The sequence below is a fragment of the Astatotilapia calliptera genome, chromosome 23 (assembly GCF_964374335.1).
Source record: "Astatotilapia calliptera chromosome 23, fAstCal68.1, whole genome shotgun sequence".
NCBI lineage: Eukaryota > Metazoa > Chordata > Actinopteri > Cichliformes > Cichlidae > Astatotilapia > Astatotilapia calliptera.
In genome coordinates, this window is record NC_137443.1 from 8587929 (window position 1) to 8606674 (window position 18746).

The following is an 18746-nucleotide window of genomic DNA, read 5'->3' on the forward strand; positions in this document are numbered from 1 at the left end:
TGAAAAAACATATTTGTCATGTAAATATTTTAACAACATAAAAAAGAAACGAATTTCATCCTGAATCTTCTGACATTTAAAAGCCTCTCCAATCAATTCTTAAAAAAAGAGTATCACAGACCTCGCTCTAAGGCTCAAATAGCTAACACATTGAAACCAAATCTCTAATTTAACTTGCTCGAAACATTAGCTCCTGTGAAAGATCTTTCAGTTACCACACAGCAATTTTTCCATTTTGTATACGTGTTAGGATTACGAAAAATAAAAAACCCAAATTGTCTCATTAGCATGTGAAACACGACAACTTGTTGTCAAATCCACCATATTCTTTGTATGTTTAATTGAAAATTACATCTCATTCATTCACCTTGTGGTCGAGGAAATGACTAGACTGTATCGCAGCTTGGGTATTGAAGATAATGAATTAAAGATTCTTCTGAGAGTCACAGTGCCAATAATGCAGCAAAGAATTAAGATTAATGAGTTAAGTCAATGCAATGAAACACACAAACAACAAGCTTTTTAATATATTTGCAAAAAAAAAAGCAAAAACTTGTTGCCCAATATGTCATAAATATAGAAAATGGAACATGCTCTGAAAGAGTCTATGAACAAACCTTTGTTTTTCTTCTGTAGCCAGAACACAATTTCCACCCACAAAACCATGATTGTAATATTAGAATGTTTTGACTATTTCATGTCCAGGAGGCATCCCCTCTAAACTTCCAGAACAAGGTTTTTACTGTCTCTCTCCCCTAAACATTTCCTGTGATGAACACGGTACAGAAGAGCAGGAGAAAACACTGGGATGGAGAAGGAAGTAGGAACCTGACACTTGTTTTCATGCTGATTAATATTTTGGACTCCCGATCACCCTGGGCCAAGAACACAGTTTTGAGCCAAACCATAATTGCTTCCAACACTTCACTGAGAGTGACTAGTGAAATAAAGATATATGCAGGCACATTTAAACTTGTGGAAATACACAGATGAAAAGATTATGATGGGAGAAGGGTTTTGGTCAGGATACTGAGGCTTGTAAGAACTTGTGCATGTGATTCAGTCAACAACCCCTTAGGAGCCATCAGCTCAGTACCAAAGAATCTGATACCAGAACAAAAGCTCTTTGTTTCTTGTTTATAAGAATAGTGTACAAAATGGGCAGGCAATGTGTACTCGTACAACTAGTACTTTAAATATTAGTAGTAATTCAAGTTCTAGTTCAAGAAAATTTAAATTGCAACATATATAAAACTGAAAAAATGGAAATAGCATGCAAAGCATGTATCTTTCATCACACGCACTTTTTCCATTTTGTTTTTCATCCCCATACATGAGCTGCACCAAGATATGTTGAAGCGCTAAACTAAAATAGGCTGATCTCGCAGAGATACCATATGTCGTGTAAGAACCAGAGCCCATCAAATGAAAGAGCAGATTGAGATGTACGTTTGGGTAACTGGTCCACCTCGTTTCTCTAGTTATTTTCTTACCAGCCCAGTAACTGCTGCCTGTGCTTTTACAGAAATGCTTTCAAGTCCTAAAGTCTCTTTCACAGTTATGCTTGATGTACAACATCTGTGCTTCAGGCCAGGTGTGTCTTCACTACAACCAGCACTGGGAGATGCCAACTTTCTGTCATTTGCGTATTTCTAATCTCTTACTCTGTGACCTCTAATTACTGTGTTTTAGTGTTGAAAAAAATTCAGTTGATGAGTTGACATTAGGTGATGTGACATATATATATTGCTTATGCCTATAATTTACTGTCCTTTTTCTTCTTGGAACTATGAGATTATAAAAAAAATGTGAAACACTTTCATGAAGCTGCAGAACAACAAAATTTATTTCCTGCTAAGAGAAAACAGATGTACACTGAGTACAATGTATGTGTGTTTTTGAAAAGGCTTGTGCGTCTCCTGAAATGTTTCTAGTAACAAGATAGAGAGAAAGAAAGGGAGAGAGAGCAAGAGAGACAAAGAGGGAAAGAGAAAGAGAGAGATACTGCTCTTTCACAATAAAAGCCTTTGTTAGTGGCCCCTTGATTCATGCCTTAGGTCTTCAAGGGTCGTGCTAATTGGTATGTGAATGTGTATGTGTGCATGCGAAAGATAGAAAAAGTTCTCATGGTTTCTGTTGAACATCAAAAATTAAACAGCAGTAACAGATTGTTTCAGTTTTTGAAACAAGAAGGAATGCTGGAAAACTTTTTTTCCCAGTTCTGAGTTGTCAAAGCTTGTCAAAAAGACCTGTAATTTAGCAAAGAGTGAATCTTAATAAGTGACTTGCATAGAGTCACAACCCTAAATCCCCAAATCTTCTGGGAAAAGAGAATAATTAAAATCACATCAAATTATTTTTTAGGGGTTCTAATAGTAATTCTTCCATAGCCATAAATGCAGTGTTGAATCTGCTGCCACATATTGGTTGTTGGATGATAGCACCCTATATCTTGTGATTAACGCAAAGCTGAATATGGTTACACAACAGGAAATATTTGTATGACAGAGGACATATTTGGTTCCATGAAATGTTTCATCGGCCTTGTAATGAGATACACTGTCCTGGAAGTACAGAAAGCTGAAAAAAGACAAATCCATACCCAGATGGAGGTGCTGTAATTTGCTCAGACGTGTTTTATAATGAGCAGAACAAAAAGGACTGCACAAAGTAAAATCTTTTAAACAAAAGAGAAACCAAAAGCTGAAAAACTTCTGTATAAAAGAGCACCAGTGGGTAAGTACTTGTTGGTGCTATTTTCTTTTTATGTTCATGTATTAGGCAACCTGTTTTCTAAGTATGCTACACAATTACTTTTATTTTAATAACTGTAATGGGTGGGGATTTAATTGACAATATAAAATTAGTTTTCTCAGAGAGACAAACTGACTTCAATGTCAGTACAAGGCTGATGAAACAATTTATTTCCTGGGAATTCCTGTTCGCATCAGGATACCAAACAAACACACACCGCACTGGCAGTTACCATTGACCGACATCAGCATAGTTAGTAACTGCTCCCAGACTGTCCCAGGAATCAAAATTGTATATCTAAGAAATGAGCAATTCCTTTATTGATGCTTGGAAATGTCAGAGGGAAAAGGGGTTCAAGAGAACACTACCTACTATGGAATTGGACATGGGGCCTTTTGAGTGTAAGGTGAATATCTTATCCACCACAGCATGGAGCCACTAAGTACTTAAAGGTGATCATTTGCTTTTCAACTGCAGAAAGACCTGAGCACTAAAAATACTTGTGTTTTTGTTAACCATACTGCATGCTCAAAGTTACAGTCACACTGACACAGATGGTTAGAGAGACAGAAACCGCGTGCTAGTGTCCACCAACCTTAAAAACAAAACAAAACAGAAGAAGTTTACACATCTGTGTATTTTCTGTTTCTAGTGTTAAACATGTGAGATGTGATGATAGGAGTGAGGTAGTTTATGCTTTTCTTCAAAGGTCATTGATAAAATATAACTGGTATCGATTAGCTAGTTAATGACACTCCTCTCATTCTGAAGCCTACAGAGAAAACAGTTCAAGTCTGCTGGGTTTGACAAAGAGATCGTTTGAAAGAAGATACATTTTGCTTCAATTTGCTGATAAAATTTTGTCTGTAGAGTGAAAAATGCGTGCTTAGCAGCAGGCTAAAGAAGAGATTTTCAAACCCTTTTCTTAATATTCAGAGTGAATTAATCACCAAGCCACAGGGAGGCATACGCCAGTGTACGCCTAGTGCCAGTTTCAAGATAAATGGAAATTGTTGCATCATGAAGGGCATACGGCATAAAGTCATTTACAAATTAAACATGCAGATCATCAGTAAGATTGCCACAATGGATTGGGGTCGTTGTGATGACTACTAAAGGGAGCAATTGAAATAAGCAAGAGAAGACCTGGTGCAAATTAACAACTGGTCCAACAAGTACAAAAACTCAACTACCACATTGTGTGTAGTCAGAGAAACCTGCAGCTAGTTTACTGAAGAAGTGTGTTAAAGCCAAGTCAGTATATTCAAATTCAAATTCAAATTCAAATTTTATTTGTCACGTACACAGTCATACACAGTACGATATGTAGTGAAATGCTTGGACAACTGCTCGTGACCTAAAGAAAACAAAAAAGGAAAAGGCTATGAATAAGATAGGAAATAAATATGAAAAATTAAAAAGGGTAAATTTAACTAGGAAGGAATAGAATATAAATTAAGGTTAAAAATGAAATAACTGTACAACACAAATTATATATAGATTGAATATCCATGTAATTGGCATCATTACATATTTTATCCTGCTTATCTTGCTGGCATGCTGCTCTTTACATTCAAGAATATAAACCGTAAGTCAGTTTGGCATTTATATATGTATGCATATATCTTTTAAACATCATTTTCTACATCTTTATGCTTCAAAAACTGTGCAGAGCTTTTGCACTTTAGCTTAGGATGATGTGCAGCATTTCTAACACTGTACAAAACAAAGGTTTCATCACACTGTTTATAATACTGAGCTTTGGCCAGTCTTATCAGCCTACGTTGGGGGTCTGAAGAAGATGATTTTCATCTGAGGGAACTGCTGGTGAAGATTGTAAGTCCTGTTTGATCCCTGGGATATGCATTGGTCCTCCTGATGTTTCTGATATGTCTTCTGCCTTAGTGGATCAACAGGACATCTGGCGCAGGAAGTGTGTAATGAAAGAAGGAAAGAGGTTTCTCCCAGGTTGAGCCCAGCAGCCTCCCTTATTCCCATACTGTTCCCCGTGGGTGAATATAACTATTTATGGTAATGCAAGTTTCAGGTCCTATTTGCTGGATAAATGAAACCTTCTACTCATGCATTTTTAAAGGTCATGTTTTATTAAATTTTTCTGTTTCCACATTACTAGGCTGTAGAGTGTTTTGTGAGCACCTGTAAAAATGTTTTAAATTTCAAAATGATTTGATTCATGATGTAGTCTAATGCTAAAACCTGACAAGGCAAGGCATACTATCCAGATAATTCTGATATTTACTGTCACTCTGGGCCTCTGTGGAATATTTGGTTGATGCTATTTCATTGTATAAAATGACCATAATAAAACTAAATATGCATTGAAACATGTTGACTTAATAAAAACAGCACAGGTGCACAGGTGGGTAAAATTGCTAACCAAAAGGTACGAACACATTTTATGCCTTTGGTAACTGCTAAATTAGTTAATCACTAACAGTAGAAGGAGCCAGTGGTTGAGTCAAATGGGTGTGTGTTTGATACAGCAACTCCTTCCCGTATCACTACTGTGCACACTAGCTCCAAAAGAGCAAGATGGCATCACTTAAGTGGGAAACCTTAGTTTTAATTGTGTACAGCGGGTCCTCCATCTTTTTTGGAGTCATTGACCCAGACATGACGGCAGGACAAGAAAATCATGGTTTCAGCCTAAGCTGATAATGGTCAACTGTAACGCTGAGCTGTCATAAAATAAATGTTTGATGTCTGGATCTTATGTAAAGTCTATGGTGATAATACCTTTAGCTTGACAGAATTCTCCTAAACACTGAAAACAAATGCTCTGTTTACTTAATTCATATGTTTTAGGTGATGAAAAGCAACCTAGTGTTAGTGTTACAAATGTGTGGGACATGCTGACCAGACATTACAATAATGCTGTCCTTGCAAGCTATCACCAGAAACGCTAGCCAGCAAAACATATTATTCTTATTTTATTAATATACGACAGCAGTTGCCAGTACAAATATGTTGCCATGCCACCGGCCATGCTATCTGCAGCCCTCGTGGATAAGAGCTGATGGGTTAGTGGAGCAGCTTCAGCTGGCTTTAGCCCCCAGGCTAGCTGTACTGTAGCACTAACTACGGATGTTCACTTCAAACCACACGAAATTCAATTTATTTAGCACCAAATCGCAACAACAGTTCCCTCAAGGCCTCAATGTTGTAAGGTAAAGACCCATAATTTGCTAGTTGTTTGAACAAGAGAAAAACGTTAAAAGCTCACTAGTCTAAAAGAGAGTTTTATGTCTTTTAGACTAGTGAACTTTCAACGTTTTTCTCGAAAAGATTGTGAACTGAGCTCGCTTTAAATGGATGACTGTAATCAATGGCCAAACAAATATTTCCCATGTGTTTTAGAAGCTATATAAAACATTAAATATGTTTCTCAGGAATCATAAAATGCTTTAAACGTAATTGGAACCTGCATCATTTTGCGTCATGTATAAAGCTGCAAACACGCACAGTATCAGAAGAGCTTGCAGAGCTTAACCAACCTTTGCAGTGTTTCTTGGTTCCCATACAAATGTCCACAGCCCAGTACAGAATGCGGGTAATATAACGAAAAACCCTTTTAGGTTTGTACAGAAAGTCAAAATTAATGTAGAGAGGATGAAGAAGTCTCTGTGTTTCACTTTAAAAGTTGTAGTGTCAGGTCTGAACCCAGTACAAGAACAAGAATATTGATAGATTACCCTCCCATAAGTTTTGTGAGATCAAAGTGGGTGATGAAGTGACAGATTTATTAGTCTTTATCAAGAAGTATTTATTTAATCAGTTATTCATTATGAACAGGAGCATTGTAATTTATTTTAGCATGTCCCCTGGCCGCTCTTCCCTGAGCCTGGTTCTGCTGGAGGTTTCTACCTGTTAAAAGGGAGTTTTTCTCTCCCACAGTCACCAAGTGCTTGCTCATATGTGCTCATTGTTGGGGCTATCTCTGTATTATTGTAAGATCTTTACCTTACATGTCTTCTGCTTTCACTATTTTATTGTTCAGTACTTTGGTCAACAACTGTTGTTTTTAAAAGTGCTATATAAATAAATCAACTTGAAGCTTGAAACTTATAATATGAAGAATACTGAGGACATTTGGTCCTATAAAAATAACATTGAAATAAAAGTTGCACACAGAGATTTTGTGTAGTTCCTTGTCTTGCAGCAGTCTTCACTGAAGCCCCTGACCTGCAAGCAGTTTTATTTATGAACTGTCAGAGGTGGGGAAAGTGGCTATGAAAATGTAATCTTCTCCTAAGTGGTTACTGGTTAGAATGAAAGCAGTGTCAGGCTGAACGTGGATCGTGGGTGTAATAGACGACTTTATAAAGGATTTGTTTCTGCAGTCACCGGGTGTAACGAGTTGACATTTCTTTTTGACAAGCAACGTGAAGCAACCGATACCCTCAACTCCCTATTTAAAATTTACTGGTCTAGAAATGAGAAAGCAAGCTGCCCCTTGAAAGCCATAACTCTAATGTGTGACATCCCACCTTACTACATCCATGTTTAGTACAGTGTATAAACAGAGTTGTGAAGTTAATACTTTAAAAACTGCTATGTCAACGCTCCTTTGGAGGCAGAAGCAAAACAAAAGAAAAGCAGCATTTCCCTGGTGTACAGGATTAAGTATTGAAATAGATGTTTTTTTCCCTGATTCCTACAGACTGGCACACTGGCAAACAACAGGGCATTTGGGCTGACCAGAAGGTCAGTTTGCGGGCACTTGGGTTGTCGAAGTGGTCATATGATTTGACTTTAGGGCAGAAATAAACAGGGAAGTGTTTTGTTATAGAACAGGCACATCCTGGCTAACATAAGGCATTCAGAGAAAAACACTGACACACATACACAAACACAGAAGAAAAACAAACGCACTGGAAATTAAACATTTTGTGCACACAATGTTTGAAAAAAACAAAGAAATTGACATCGGGAGACTAAGTAGGATGATAGGAGTGTGCTTGGGAGTAAAAAACAAGAGACAATACTGACCACGACTTTGAATGATTTTACCTCAAGATGTGATGGACTCTTGGCCACCATCTGAACCAGAAACCATTCTTGGAAACTTGTTTTTAGAAGCATTTCAGGATCTTTTCTGTAAAAACCTGGAACAAATAAGCGACTATTAAACTTTCAGTGTTTATCAGCGTCAACCTCTGTAGTTTTGTAAAACAATGACAGCAGTCAAAACTAACAATTACAAGAAAGTAACAAAACAAAGATAGGGAAGGATAATAGGGAGCGCTTTTTTAGGATGTTGCTATTCCTTTGCACAGAATGTCCAACAAATTAAATACTGTTAAAACTCTAGTTTTATTTTTCTTGCGATTACCTTTGTAGACAGCTCATGTTTCCCAGGACTGTTGCTTTTTAAAAGAGCACAGAATGAAAAATGAGCAGTTATCACTTCTAGTACCCCACGGTGGGAATTGTCAACTTTGCCCTTCCTTCAATTTTATATGTATCACATGAACTTGTTGCAATCGTTTCCAAATATAATGCTGTGTTTGTTATAGGCCATAAACCTATCAACATGATACTAACAGACTGCAGTGAATGTCTGTGAGTCACAATAGAGGAAGTAGCAGGTTGAACACAGCTATATTTTAATATTGTGCGGGGAGGTGCAGCTGACGCTTATGTATCACTTTGTAGACATTAAAAAAATGTTTCCCAGTGAGCGAGAGTGGGCTATTTGTTTCCAGACTTTAGACATATTTATGATCTAGATGCAATTTGCTATTCCAACTTTGAGAAAAAAGACAGCTTTATGTACTCCACCAAGGTTAGTATGATACTTTACTCAAGTTTCCTTGAATTACATTGAAGAAAATCTGTTAGTTTTTTCCCCCAGCCTTTTCCTTTTGTTTAAAATCTTTTCAGATGATAGGTGAAAAAAAGGCCTGTGAGATACAGCTTTAGCAGAAATTCCTACAGTATTCCTTACAGGCCTCATTGACTTATACCAATAATAACACAGCCAGAGAATGCAGACTCGACAACCTGGGTTTTGAAATGCAGGATCTGTCCGTCTGTGCATCCAGCACAATAGTTATTGATACACAGCCAGGACCAGAGTTTAGGTTTGCAGAACTTGATTATATCTGGAAGTCCAAGAACAACAGAACACAGACAAAAATAAATGATAAACTCGGGGTTTATTCATGGACAATTGACCAGCACAAGTGTTGTTTCTTAGTGCATGACTGGTTCATACACATCTGCCTCAAATACAAAGGACAATAAATAAAATTGATAATTCCCCCTCCTCTGTTTGTTTTAATCCTCTCTTCTTTTTCCTCTCTCTGATGTTTAATCAGTAGCATAAGTTGCAAGTTTGAGCATATAACTAACACAAACTTCTGCATCAAAAATACAATGCTGAAACAGATAAAGATAAACTCGCAGTGTATAAACACTCCACTGGGGTCCTTTAGCAGTAGGGTGTGGTTTTTTGCTTATCTGCAGGTGGAGTTGTGGGACAATATCGTTTAGGGAGCAGTGCCAGCTAGAGCTGATTGGCACAGCTGCTGTGTATTTACTTACCAGCTTCCTCCTTTTTTATGTAGTAGTGGGCTGGAACCTAATCACAAACAAGCAGCACTGTCACACACAACCACGGCAGATTATGGTGTTTATTTCCCAGTCAAGTCTGTATCTGAGTTGTGTGGAGGGAAATTGTCTAGAGACAGATAGCTACATGTAAATATGTTAAAGCAGTAGAAAAGCCTATTGGTATTTGCTGTTACTGTTTCTAACCCAGGGCAGGGATAGCTCAGTAGGTAGAGTGGTTGCCCCATGATCGGAAGGTCGGGGGTTCGATTCCCCTTAACAGCTACCCTGAGGTACCCCTGAGCAAGGTACCGTCCCTACACACTGCTCCCCGGGCGCCCAATGGCTACCCACTGCTTCACTGAGTGAATGGGTTAAATGCAGAGAGCAAATTCCCCACGGGGCTCAATAAAGTACAATAATGTACACACTTTCTTTCTTCTTCTTAAATTGACCAAACACATTTGGGCAGGCTTTGATTTCCTCAGGATAAACAGCTTTTGTCGAGAACAAATGATGGATTCCATCTGGTGAATCTATTGACTGTCTTCTGATGTCGATTTTGTTTTTTTGTTTATGCTTTTTAAATCTATTTGCATTTGTAAACAACAAAGAAGGATGGAAACATGAATTTTGGCTGACATCTGCACCGCAACACCAGCTTTGAAATACAGGCTTTTGTCTTCAAAGAAAGACCCTTAGTAGACGCTTAAAGCTGGCATTTGAAACCATTAAGTCACCAGGAATGTTTACTGAGTTTGGCAAGCAAGTGGGGTCATTTTCTCATCTATGCCAGCTATGCCCAGCTTTTATATAGTTTGTTCTAACCTGTACATACACAGAGCTACAGCTGACTCACTGGATGTGCTGAACCAAGAAGCTGTAATACAATTCATTTCACATTAACATTTTGAAACAAAAAAAAAGAAAGTTGTCGTCTTGCTCACCAACATAATATTATAAAAGATCACACTCTTTTCTTCATTAGAGATTATGATCGTTAATTTATTGGATTATGTCTCATGATCTCAAGCATGTGTTCAGAATGATCCTTTGAAGTAATTGAAGTTTTTACATGGAAACATGGAAGATTTTGTTCTGATTGGAAGGGCTGATAATCAAGATGTGGAACGTGGAGTAACTTCTCCATAGTCTATTCCACCACCAAGGCTGCTCAGCTGATTGGAAATATCCAATAGATCGATCGATCGATCGATCGATCGATCTATCTATCTATCTATCTATCTATCTATCTATCTATCTATCTATCTATCTATCTATCTATCTATCTATCTATCTATCTATCTATCTATCTATCTATGACAACATCTTATTTTCATATGACAAATGTTAAAATCCCACGCTCTTGTAATATCCAAGTTTTATCAACATAGTAATTATCCACAGAGGTTTCCATTTTGGCTCTCTATCTGTGACTAACAACTGCAAGTTATTGCAACAAAGGTTCACTGTCGATTTTCATAAAAGTGTGTTCTTGCTGGCTCTGGGATGTGGTTTTTCAGATTTTCTTGATTATCAGTTTAATAATACTTGCACAGATGAAGCTTAAATGAGGCTCTAGAGATCAGAATCACTATTTAGAATATATAATACTTTACTAAGGGACTTATTTGAAAATATAGAGAAAGTGTTACTGCAGTTAAAGTTTTTAGGAGAGAAGAAAATAGGAAAAATTCTGACATAAAATTATTTATGGTACTTATTTAAGAATACTTTGATTCGTATTACATGGTAGTTTAAGGATGTAAAATTAACTGGTGGCCTTTTCGCTGGATTTCATTGTTGTAGGAAATTTTAAAATGTATAGTGAGAGTTTTTTTGCTAAGAATGAATTATCTATAGTTTTTTGTTTCTGTATTCTTATTTACCAGTGTATTCCCATTACATATTGTCTTAAGGTAGATCTATGAAAAGTTGTGAGTATATTCATAAACTAATTTTTCTTTCATTCATCATTCTAAATCCCTCAAATCTCATTTCAAGGTCTGAGAAATGAAACATGATAGATCACAATGAAATGATTTGTAGAAAGCATGAATACATTAATTCCATTTTATATATTAACCCCCTGCTGACCCTTGACTGAAGCAAAAGAAGTCCGAATAATTTCATGGAGATTTCCACTGTAGCTGAACAATTATGATTGCTTTGGATGACTGCAGCGCCTTGGTGTCTGTTTTGTTAATAAATACGGTTCTGTTTCTAAATTACACATGGTATGAGCAATAAAACACTGACTGCAAAAACAATGTAACAATTCTCAAAGCAATTTATTCAGCAGCTGAAACAGAGAATGTGCAACCTGCTGCATTTTCTTCCAGCCAAAGTTGTGTGACTGCCCCGACAACAGTGAAAGTAAACGAGGGAAAATCTAATTAACTAAAAAATAAAGCCGAAGATAGCCTTCTTCCTAATTTTAGAGTTTTATTTTATTTTGCATGTGTTGTGAAATGATGCTTTGTCTGTCTTTTTATACTTTTACTGTTTGCGTGTATTTTATAAATTGTAGTGTGTCAGGCTCTCAGGCCTTTGTGTAACTCAAAAGTTTGACAGAAACTCTCATGGGAGCACTAGTATCCTGACAGGATGTGAGAGATATGAGTTAATATGGACATTTCTTGTTTAACTAGCAACACAAGCTGTTTTTGTTTCATAATTAACTTGATATTCTGAGGGACAGGATTCGAGTTATGAAAGTTAATGTAATCCTCCTGTCAGGAATTGAGAGACATGTTTTTGTTAAGTGTTCTTTGCTTTTTTGTAAAACAAAACACAAACAAAAAAAAAAGCCTCATAAAGCTACTCAGAAAATAATTCCAAGTGTTGTCTGTGTCAAATCAATGAAACTGCAGCCGGTGCTCTGCAAAAAACAGGGAACCGGGCACATGAGAAATATGCACGCTGTTAGTTAGCCTCACGGTTGTGTTGGGAGACAGATGCACTTTGATGACTTCCATGAGTTTATTTCTATCAGTCTGGTATATGAAAAGAGTATGTTTAACCCAATTTAAGCCTGAGGCTTCTAGAGAGTACCCACATAGCCCACTGTCACCGATCACATGAATCTAAGGGTGTCATCCCCAGGCCAAGGCCACAAGTCAGTAAGCACATGACTACTACATTGGCTTGGTCGCAAGCATGTGAATATTTCCACAAAGACAAGCAGACCCATCAGAGAAAAGACACGGACTGAAGATACTATGGCACACAAAAACAGTTTTATGCACAAACAAGAGCTGGAAAACAAGCCACAATTGCTTTGAGTAAACATTGTTGTATCCAGGTCATATCTCCCCAGAGGAAACAAGAGGCACAGTGTTCCAATTCAAACACTACAAAATTGAGGGGGTTTAGTTAAAAAAATATATATACAAAAACAGTCTTCCCTTTGAGATACAGGGGCTGGGTATGATGCAGATGTCATGGGCCTTCTTGCGTTCTGAAAGTCTGAAAGACCCTTTGGGCACTGTCACTGTCAGGCAAAGCAAAGAGTTGTCCAGTACAACTTTAGGTTTAAATTCATTGATCTCCTGAACTATCCAACTAGGGTTACATCAGCAAGCTTATCACCAATCAACCTGTGCATGTCTTTGAAGAGCACTCATTGAAAACCCCATGCATGAACAGCAGGAAAATGTAAACACCACACAGACAGACCCTCCTCTGACCGCAGACCACCCCATGCTTTTGAATTTGACCTAAATTATCACGGGACTAACTGTTTATAAAAAGCGTATCTGTAGTTTGTCATAAAACACAAAATATGAAGCAACAATTTAATCTGAAAAACCTAGAAAACACAAATAAGTAACTGTTTAAATTGGCAAAATAAAGGTCTGCACGAGAACAGATTTTGTTTATATTTTTAACTTTGACCTCAAGAGATTACAACAGACAAATGATCATTATGACCAAAAAATATAAATATATTTATTTAAATTGACTGTCTTGTACAAAGAAGTCTAGGAGCAAGATGTGGCCAAATGAAAGTTGTCTTGGTAAGAGTAGATATAAAAGAAAATCATAAAAATGCATTTTGGACTTCCGTACCGTCTCAGCCTGGAGCTGTCTCATATGATTCCTGAAAGCAAACCCTCCACACAGTCATGAGTTTGCATGATTTCTTGGCTTACAGCAAGTTCTCAACAACAGGGCTTAAGTCATTACAGCTATAAATTCGAGAGATCACTGCAGCATATAGCCTACTGCATGTGTGTGGGTCTTTGGGTGGTTAGGCTAAAGGTGCAGTTTGTGTATTTAACATAGTTGCTGTTTGTTTTCCCCTCCTATTGTGCATATTAAATCAATTGCGATATCTCTTACGGTGATGGTGCTTTAATCTGGAAGTGATGCTCTGCTGTTAAACAAAAAGCCTGGGAAATACACGCAGGGCAGGCCCCTCAGTGAAAAAGCTTGAAATGAGACACCAGCCTTGAGGATGTACAGCGGCCAAGAGACAAATATGCCTCGCAGCAGATCTGTCGAAACCCTGAACTGCTCCTGGACCTGTTTTCCCCGAGGAGCACAGGATGGAGACCGCACAGACGGCAACAAGGCGTCGAGTTTCACGAAGGAGACTGATGTTACATATCAAACAAACCAAAGAGATTGCTAATCTAATTGTCTCACACTCACTCGTGCAGCCAAATATATCAAAATCAGATTCTCTCTCACTCTCGCAAAGTAAAACATTATACAATTAAATTTCCCTCAATCTCTTTCATGACTTATGATCTGGTAAGGTCTCGCTGAGTCTTTCCATATTGTTAAAAGAATCTTTATTTGTCATTGTAAATCCAATCAAGTGTCAGTTTGGTTCTCCAAGCATTTGGTTGATGAACAGTGTTATTGGGTTGTGCTTTGTTTATGACGTATGTGCTATTCACCATTCCATTAGCAACTCAGAGAAATGAATTGTGGAAAGGTAGGGTGCACCAGAATCCTTGGAGTCATCTGATTTGCTGCATATTGTTGCACACTAACTTTCTGTGTTTGTTTTATTTTTATTTTCTGCCCTTAAGGTGGGTAAAAGTGTACCGGCTGTGACACTTTAGACAGCGACGAGACTGTTTCACTGGACTGTTTTGAGTAGCTCTAAAGAATGAAGTATATAGTGGGAAGTTTGTCAGCAGCACGCAAAATCGCCTAATAAATAAGCAAACACTGACACAGTCTGTGTCTTTGTTTTGTCTCGCCCCTTGGCGAGAGAGTTATCTTTTCACATAAGCACATTTGTTAGTTGGATTTGCTTAACATTAACTGCAAGTGTGTGTGTGTGTGTGTGTGTGTGTGTGTGTGTGTACAATCTGTTAGGACATAAAACTCACGCAGTCACATTGTGAGGACTTGCCTACTTTTAGAAAACACTTCATTTTGTGGTAAAATCTTGGTTTATAACAACATTAAGGCTTGTTAAACATGGTAAAAATGTTTGTTAGACATGGTAAAAATGACCTGCTAAAGCTCTAACTGAGCATGAGAATTGGGAAGAAGGGTGATTTACACGACTATGTGGCTTAGTTGTTGGTGCCAAACAGGCTGGTCTGAATATTTCAGAAATATCTACTGAGATTTTCCCAATCAACTCATATTTAGCACCATTGCTGCTCATAACAATAGCAGCAGTTCTCTGAAAATACCATGTCAGATGTCAGAGGTCACAGAGAAATAGCCAGACTGCTTCAAGCTAGTGAGAAGGCAACAGTGGCTCTATTGGTTACAGCCAATGCACGCAAAAGAGCATCTCTGAATGCAGAACACGTCAAACTTTGAAGCATATGGGCTACAGCTGCAAAAGATTACACCAGGTGCCAATGTTAGCTAGGGTGAATTCTGACCGAGTTAACTAAGGTAGGAACTCACACTAGCTCACCAAAATGGGACAATAGAAATTTTTAAAAGGGTTGCCTGGCCTGATGAGTTACGATTTCTGCTGCAGCATTTGGATGGTAGGTTAGAATTTGAAAGTGAAAGCATGAAATCCATCCTACTTTGTATCTGTGGTTCAGGCTGGTTGCGATGGTGTTAGAGCATGTGGGATATTTTCCTGGCACACTTTGGGCTCCTTCTTTTACATCATTTAAACAGCACAGTCTACCTGAGGATTGTTGCTGACCATGTCTGTCACTTTATGACCACAGTGTATCCATGTTTTGATGGCTGCTTCCAACAGGATAACATGCCATGTCATAAAAGTAAAATCATGTCAAACTGGTTTCTTGAGCATGACATTGAGTTCAATCCATGTGTGATGATGTCATGCCAATATGGACCAAAATCTCTGAGGAATCTTTCCAGCACCTTGTTGAGTCGATGCAAAAAATGCATGCACACCTTTGACATTGCAAGACAAAATCTGTTTTTTTTTCTAGAAGATGTTTTTCAAAACCTTAATTTTTAATGACCTGAGGCAAATTTTACAAGTTGACAAAAAGATGAAACCTATTGAAAAAGTTACATTTACCAAAATACCTGTTGACTCTTGGACAGGGTCTTATATGCTCTCCTTTCTAATGTGTAGCAGTGTCACGCTGCTCACTGATTGGTTCACCCAATGACAGCTTTGCACGAGAGCAAAACATGTCAGCAACTATAGGATTAGATATATTGTCAAAACACATCATTAACTTTCTTTTCAGTGAATTCTCAACACTGGCATGAGGTTTGCATTTATCATATTGTGAAATAGCTCAAAAATGTTTAGATAGTTTTACATTACACCACTGACCCCCTCCCACTTTCTTAACACACATGTACTCACTTTGGTAATCTTTTGACAAATCCTCTGTCCTTAACAAGGTGAAGTCCTTATTTTGTAACCTTGTATTTCTAGGGCTTGTTTTTATACTTCGAAGTTTTGTTGTTGTTGTTTTTTAAATATGCACTTTATGTTGCGAAATAGTGAAATTTAATAGTCATGTGATTATTGACTTGTGGCTTTGGCCTGGTGATGGCTCTCCTGTGGTTCCAAGAGAGATTGTATAAACGTCTTTAAAAAATGTTCTCAGTTGATTGATTGCCTCACCAAACATTTTCCCAATGAGCCCCTGAGTTTGTCTTTAATGCATCATTTTGCTTACTGTGTAAAATATTTTCTCATATATAGTAATACAGATGATAAAGCAGGATAAATGGTAAATGGCCTGTATTTGTATAGCGCTTTACTTAATCCCTAAGGACCCCAAAGCGCTTTACACTACATTCAGTCATTCACGCATTCACACACACAGTCACACACTGGTGATGGCAAGCTACATTGCTTTACGCTTTAGAGCTACGCTGTGTTTAAGAAGTCTTTACGCTGTGGGCATGAGGTTTCCTCAGTTTTTTACCCACTGTTTTACCCTTTCTGTTGTGGTTTTAGGTTAAGTGCAATTAACCGTAAACTTGTTAGGCACAAAACATCTCAAATAGTTGATCAATTTCCAAATATAAATATAAGGCAGATATAAGGTTGTTTCAAATGATCAAGATCGGTTATGTCAAGCAGTGTTACATATGCTCTCTGGTCTGTATGGTGTTGGTAAGTGGTAGATGCTATTTCACATCACCTGCTTTGAAATAATAGAAATAATCGTCCAGTAACCACTGTGTAAATTTTCCTCTCTGAAATTGTTCGAGTGCATTGTGAATTTACAATTTGGTGTAATCAGTTCAGTGTAACACAAGTCAAAACTAGATACTATGCACACTAAGCCATTCAGGAAATTAGAGCAAGGTACGGAAATCTCAAGTTCTTACTAGCATGCTAAAACTCCACTCACATTTGAACGTATCTTCCTTCATGTTGTTTTAGTACACATGAAACGGCCCAGCTAACTGGGTGATTGCCATCTTTTGAATTTACTGACCTTAATGAAAAAATGTTCTTTGTATAATGTCGTAGCTAAAGGCACAATCTCCTTTTGGGATTGAATTAGTCTTGTTTTCACTGTGCAGTTCTGCAATGGTGTATGGGAAAACATAAGCACTGTTGCACAATGGAAGGCCAGCAGATTTCCTTTTAACTGAAACAGGTTTTTGAATTCAGGAATGCAAACAAGGACCAAAATTTGATCAGATATATTTCATGAAATAAAATGTATTCATACATGCAGCAGTTCCTTCTGTTATTTTATTGCACAAAGTTCACCACAACACTTTGCATGCATGTCTGCATGTCTCACGGCAGGCAAAGTTGTCTGAATGGAGCATTTGTTATCATCGTTGGGGGTTGGGTTGGCTAGTATCTTTCCACCACTCGAACAAAGTTTCCAATGCAAATAAAAATAAAACTTTAGGAATATTATCTTGAACTTTTTAGAAGCTAGTAACAAATACTTGTTTTGTTTGCAAGCAGCTGCCTGCTGACAGAGACAACCAGGTTTTCCTTTGACTGACTCTCTCAGTTTCATCACTGAAAAGATTTTGTTTTTTCAAATGGTTTGCTTTTTGGTGCTAATGTAAATGCAATAAAATTACAAATAGAACAAAACAAAAACTGAACGTAATGCTAGTTCATTTTGGTTATAAGACAATCTGCATGTGGAGTATTTTTACATGCGGGCATGTTTACTAGAGGTTTATCAAAACAAGACTCTTCAGAATAAGCTCCTTCACAGCTGTGGGTTTGAGCAGATATTGACCCTTTTGTGTACAAGTACAGGTTCGCCTTCAGGGTTCAACAGCTTGAGCAAACAGAAGACTCAAAATAAAACTGGGAAAACAGGCCCCAAATAAATAAGTCAGAAAAGTTGCTTTTGCTGTTAACGGTGTATAGCAGTGCAGATGGTGGTAAAGTTATAAAAGAATACAACCAGAGTGATAAAAAAAAAAAATCCATTCCCAAACGGCAAATAGCTGGCAATTCACCACAAATTAATTTATTGCGTTAGTTATTGCTTTATGGCAGAAAACAGCTTTAGATTGTAGCTCTGGAGGCTTAAGGCTCTATTTCTAATGGCCTACAGGTGCACATGGCTTTGGAGTGATGCCGGCACAGCTGCCTCTTTCTCAAGCAACATCCTCATCACAACAGCTAAGGTTGATTGTAAGGAGGTGGAGAGAGGACAGATCTGCATTATGTTGCCATCCCCCTTAGGCCCTCCTGAACGCATATAGCATTATCTTGATACTACCTCCCCCTTGTGGAGGGTCGGTCAATGACAGCTAATACTCACTTGTAGTGTCTCCAAATGCAATTGAAGGGGTTTTTTGTTGTTGTTGTTTTTTTTTAGTAGTGAAGCACACAAACAGACACTAAAGCACGGACAATGATAAACTAGAACAGCACCATGTATGACCTTATACTTTATACGTTTAGTTGGCGATTTCACAAGGTGATTCATGAGGAGATATCTTTGCCCCCCTGTGGAAGTGTCTTAGATTGCACAGTATATTGACAATGTTTGGGGTTATGT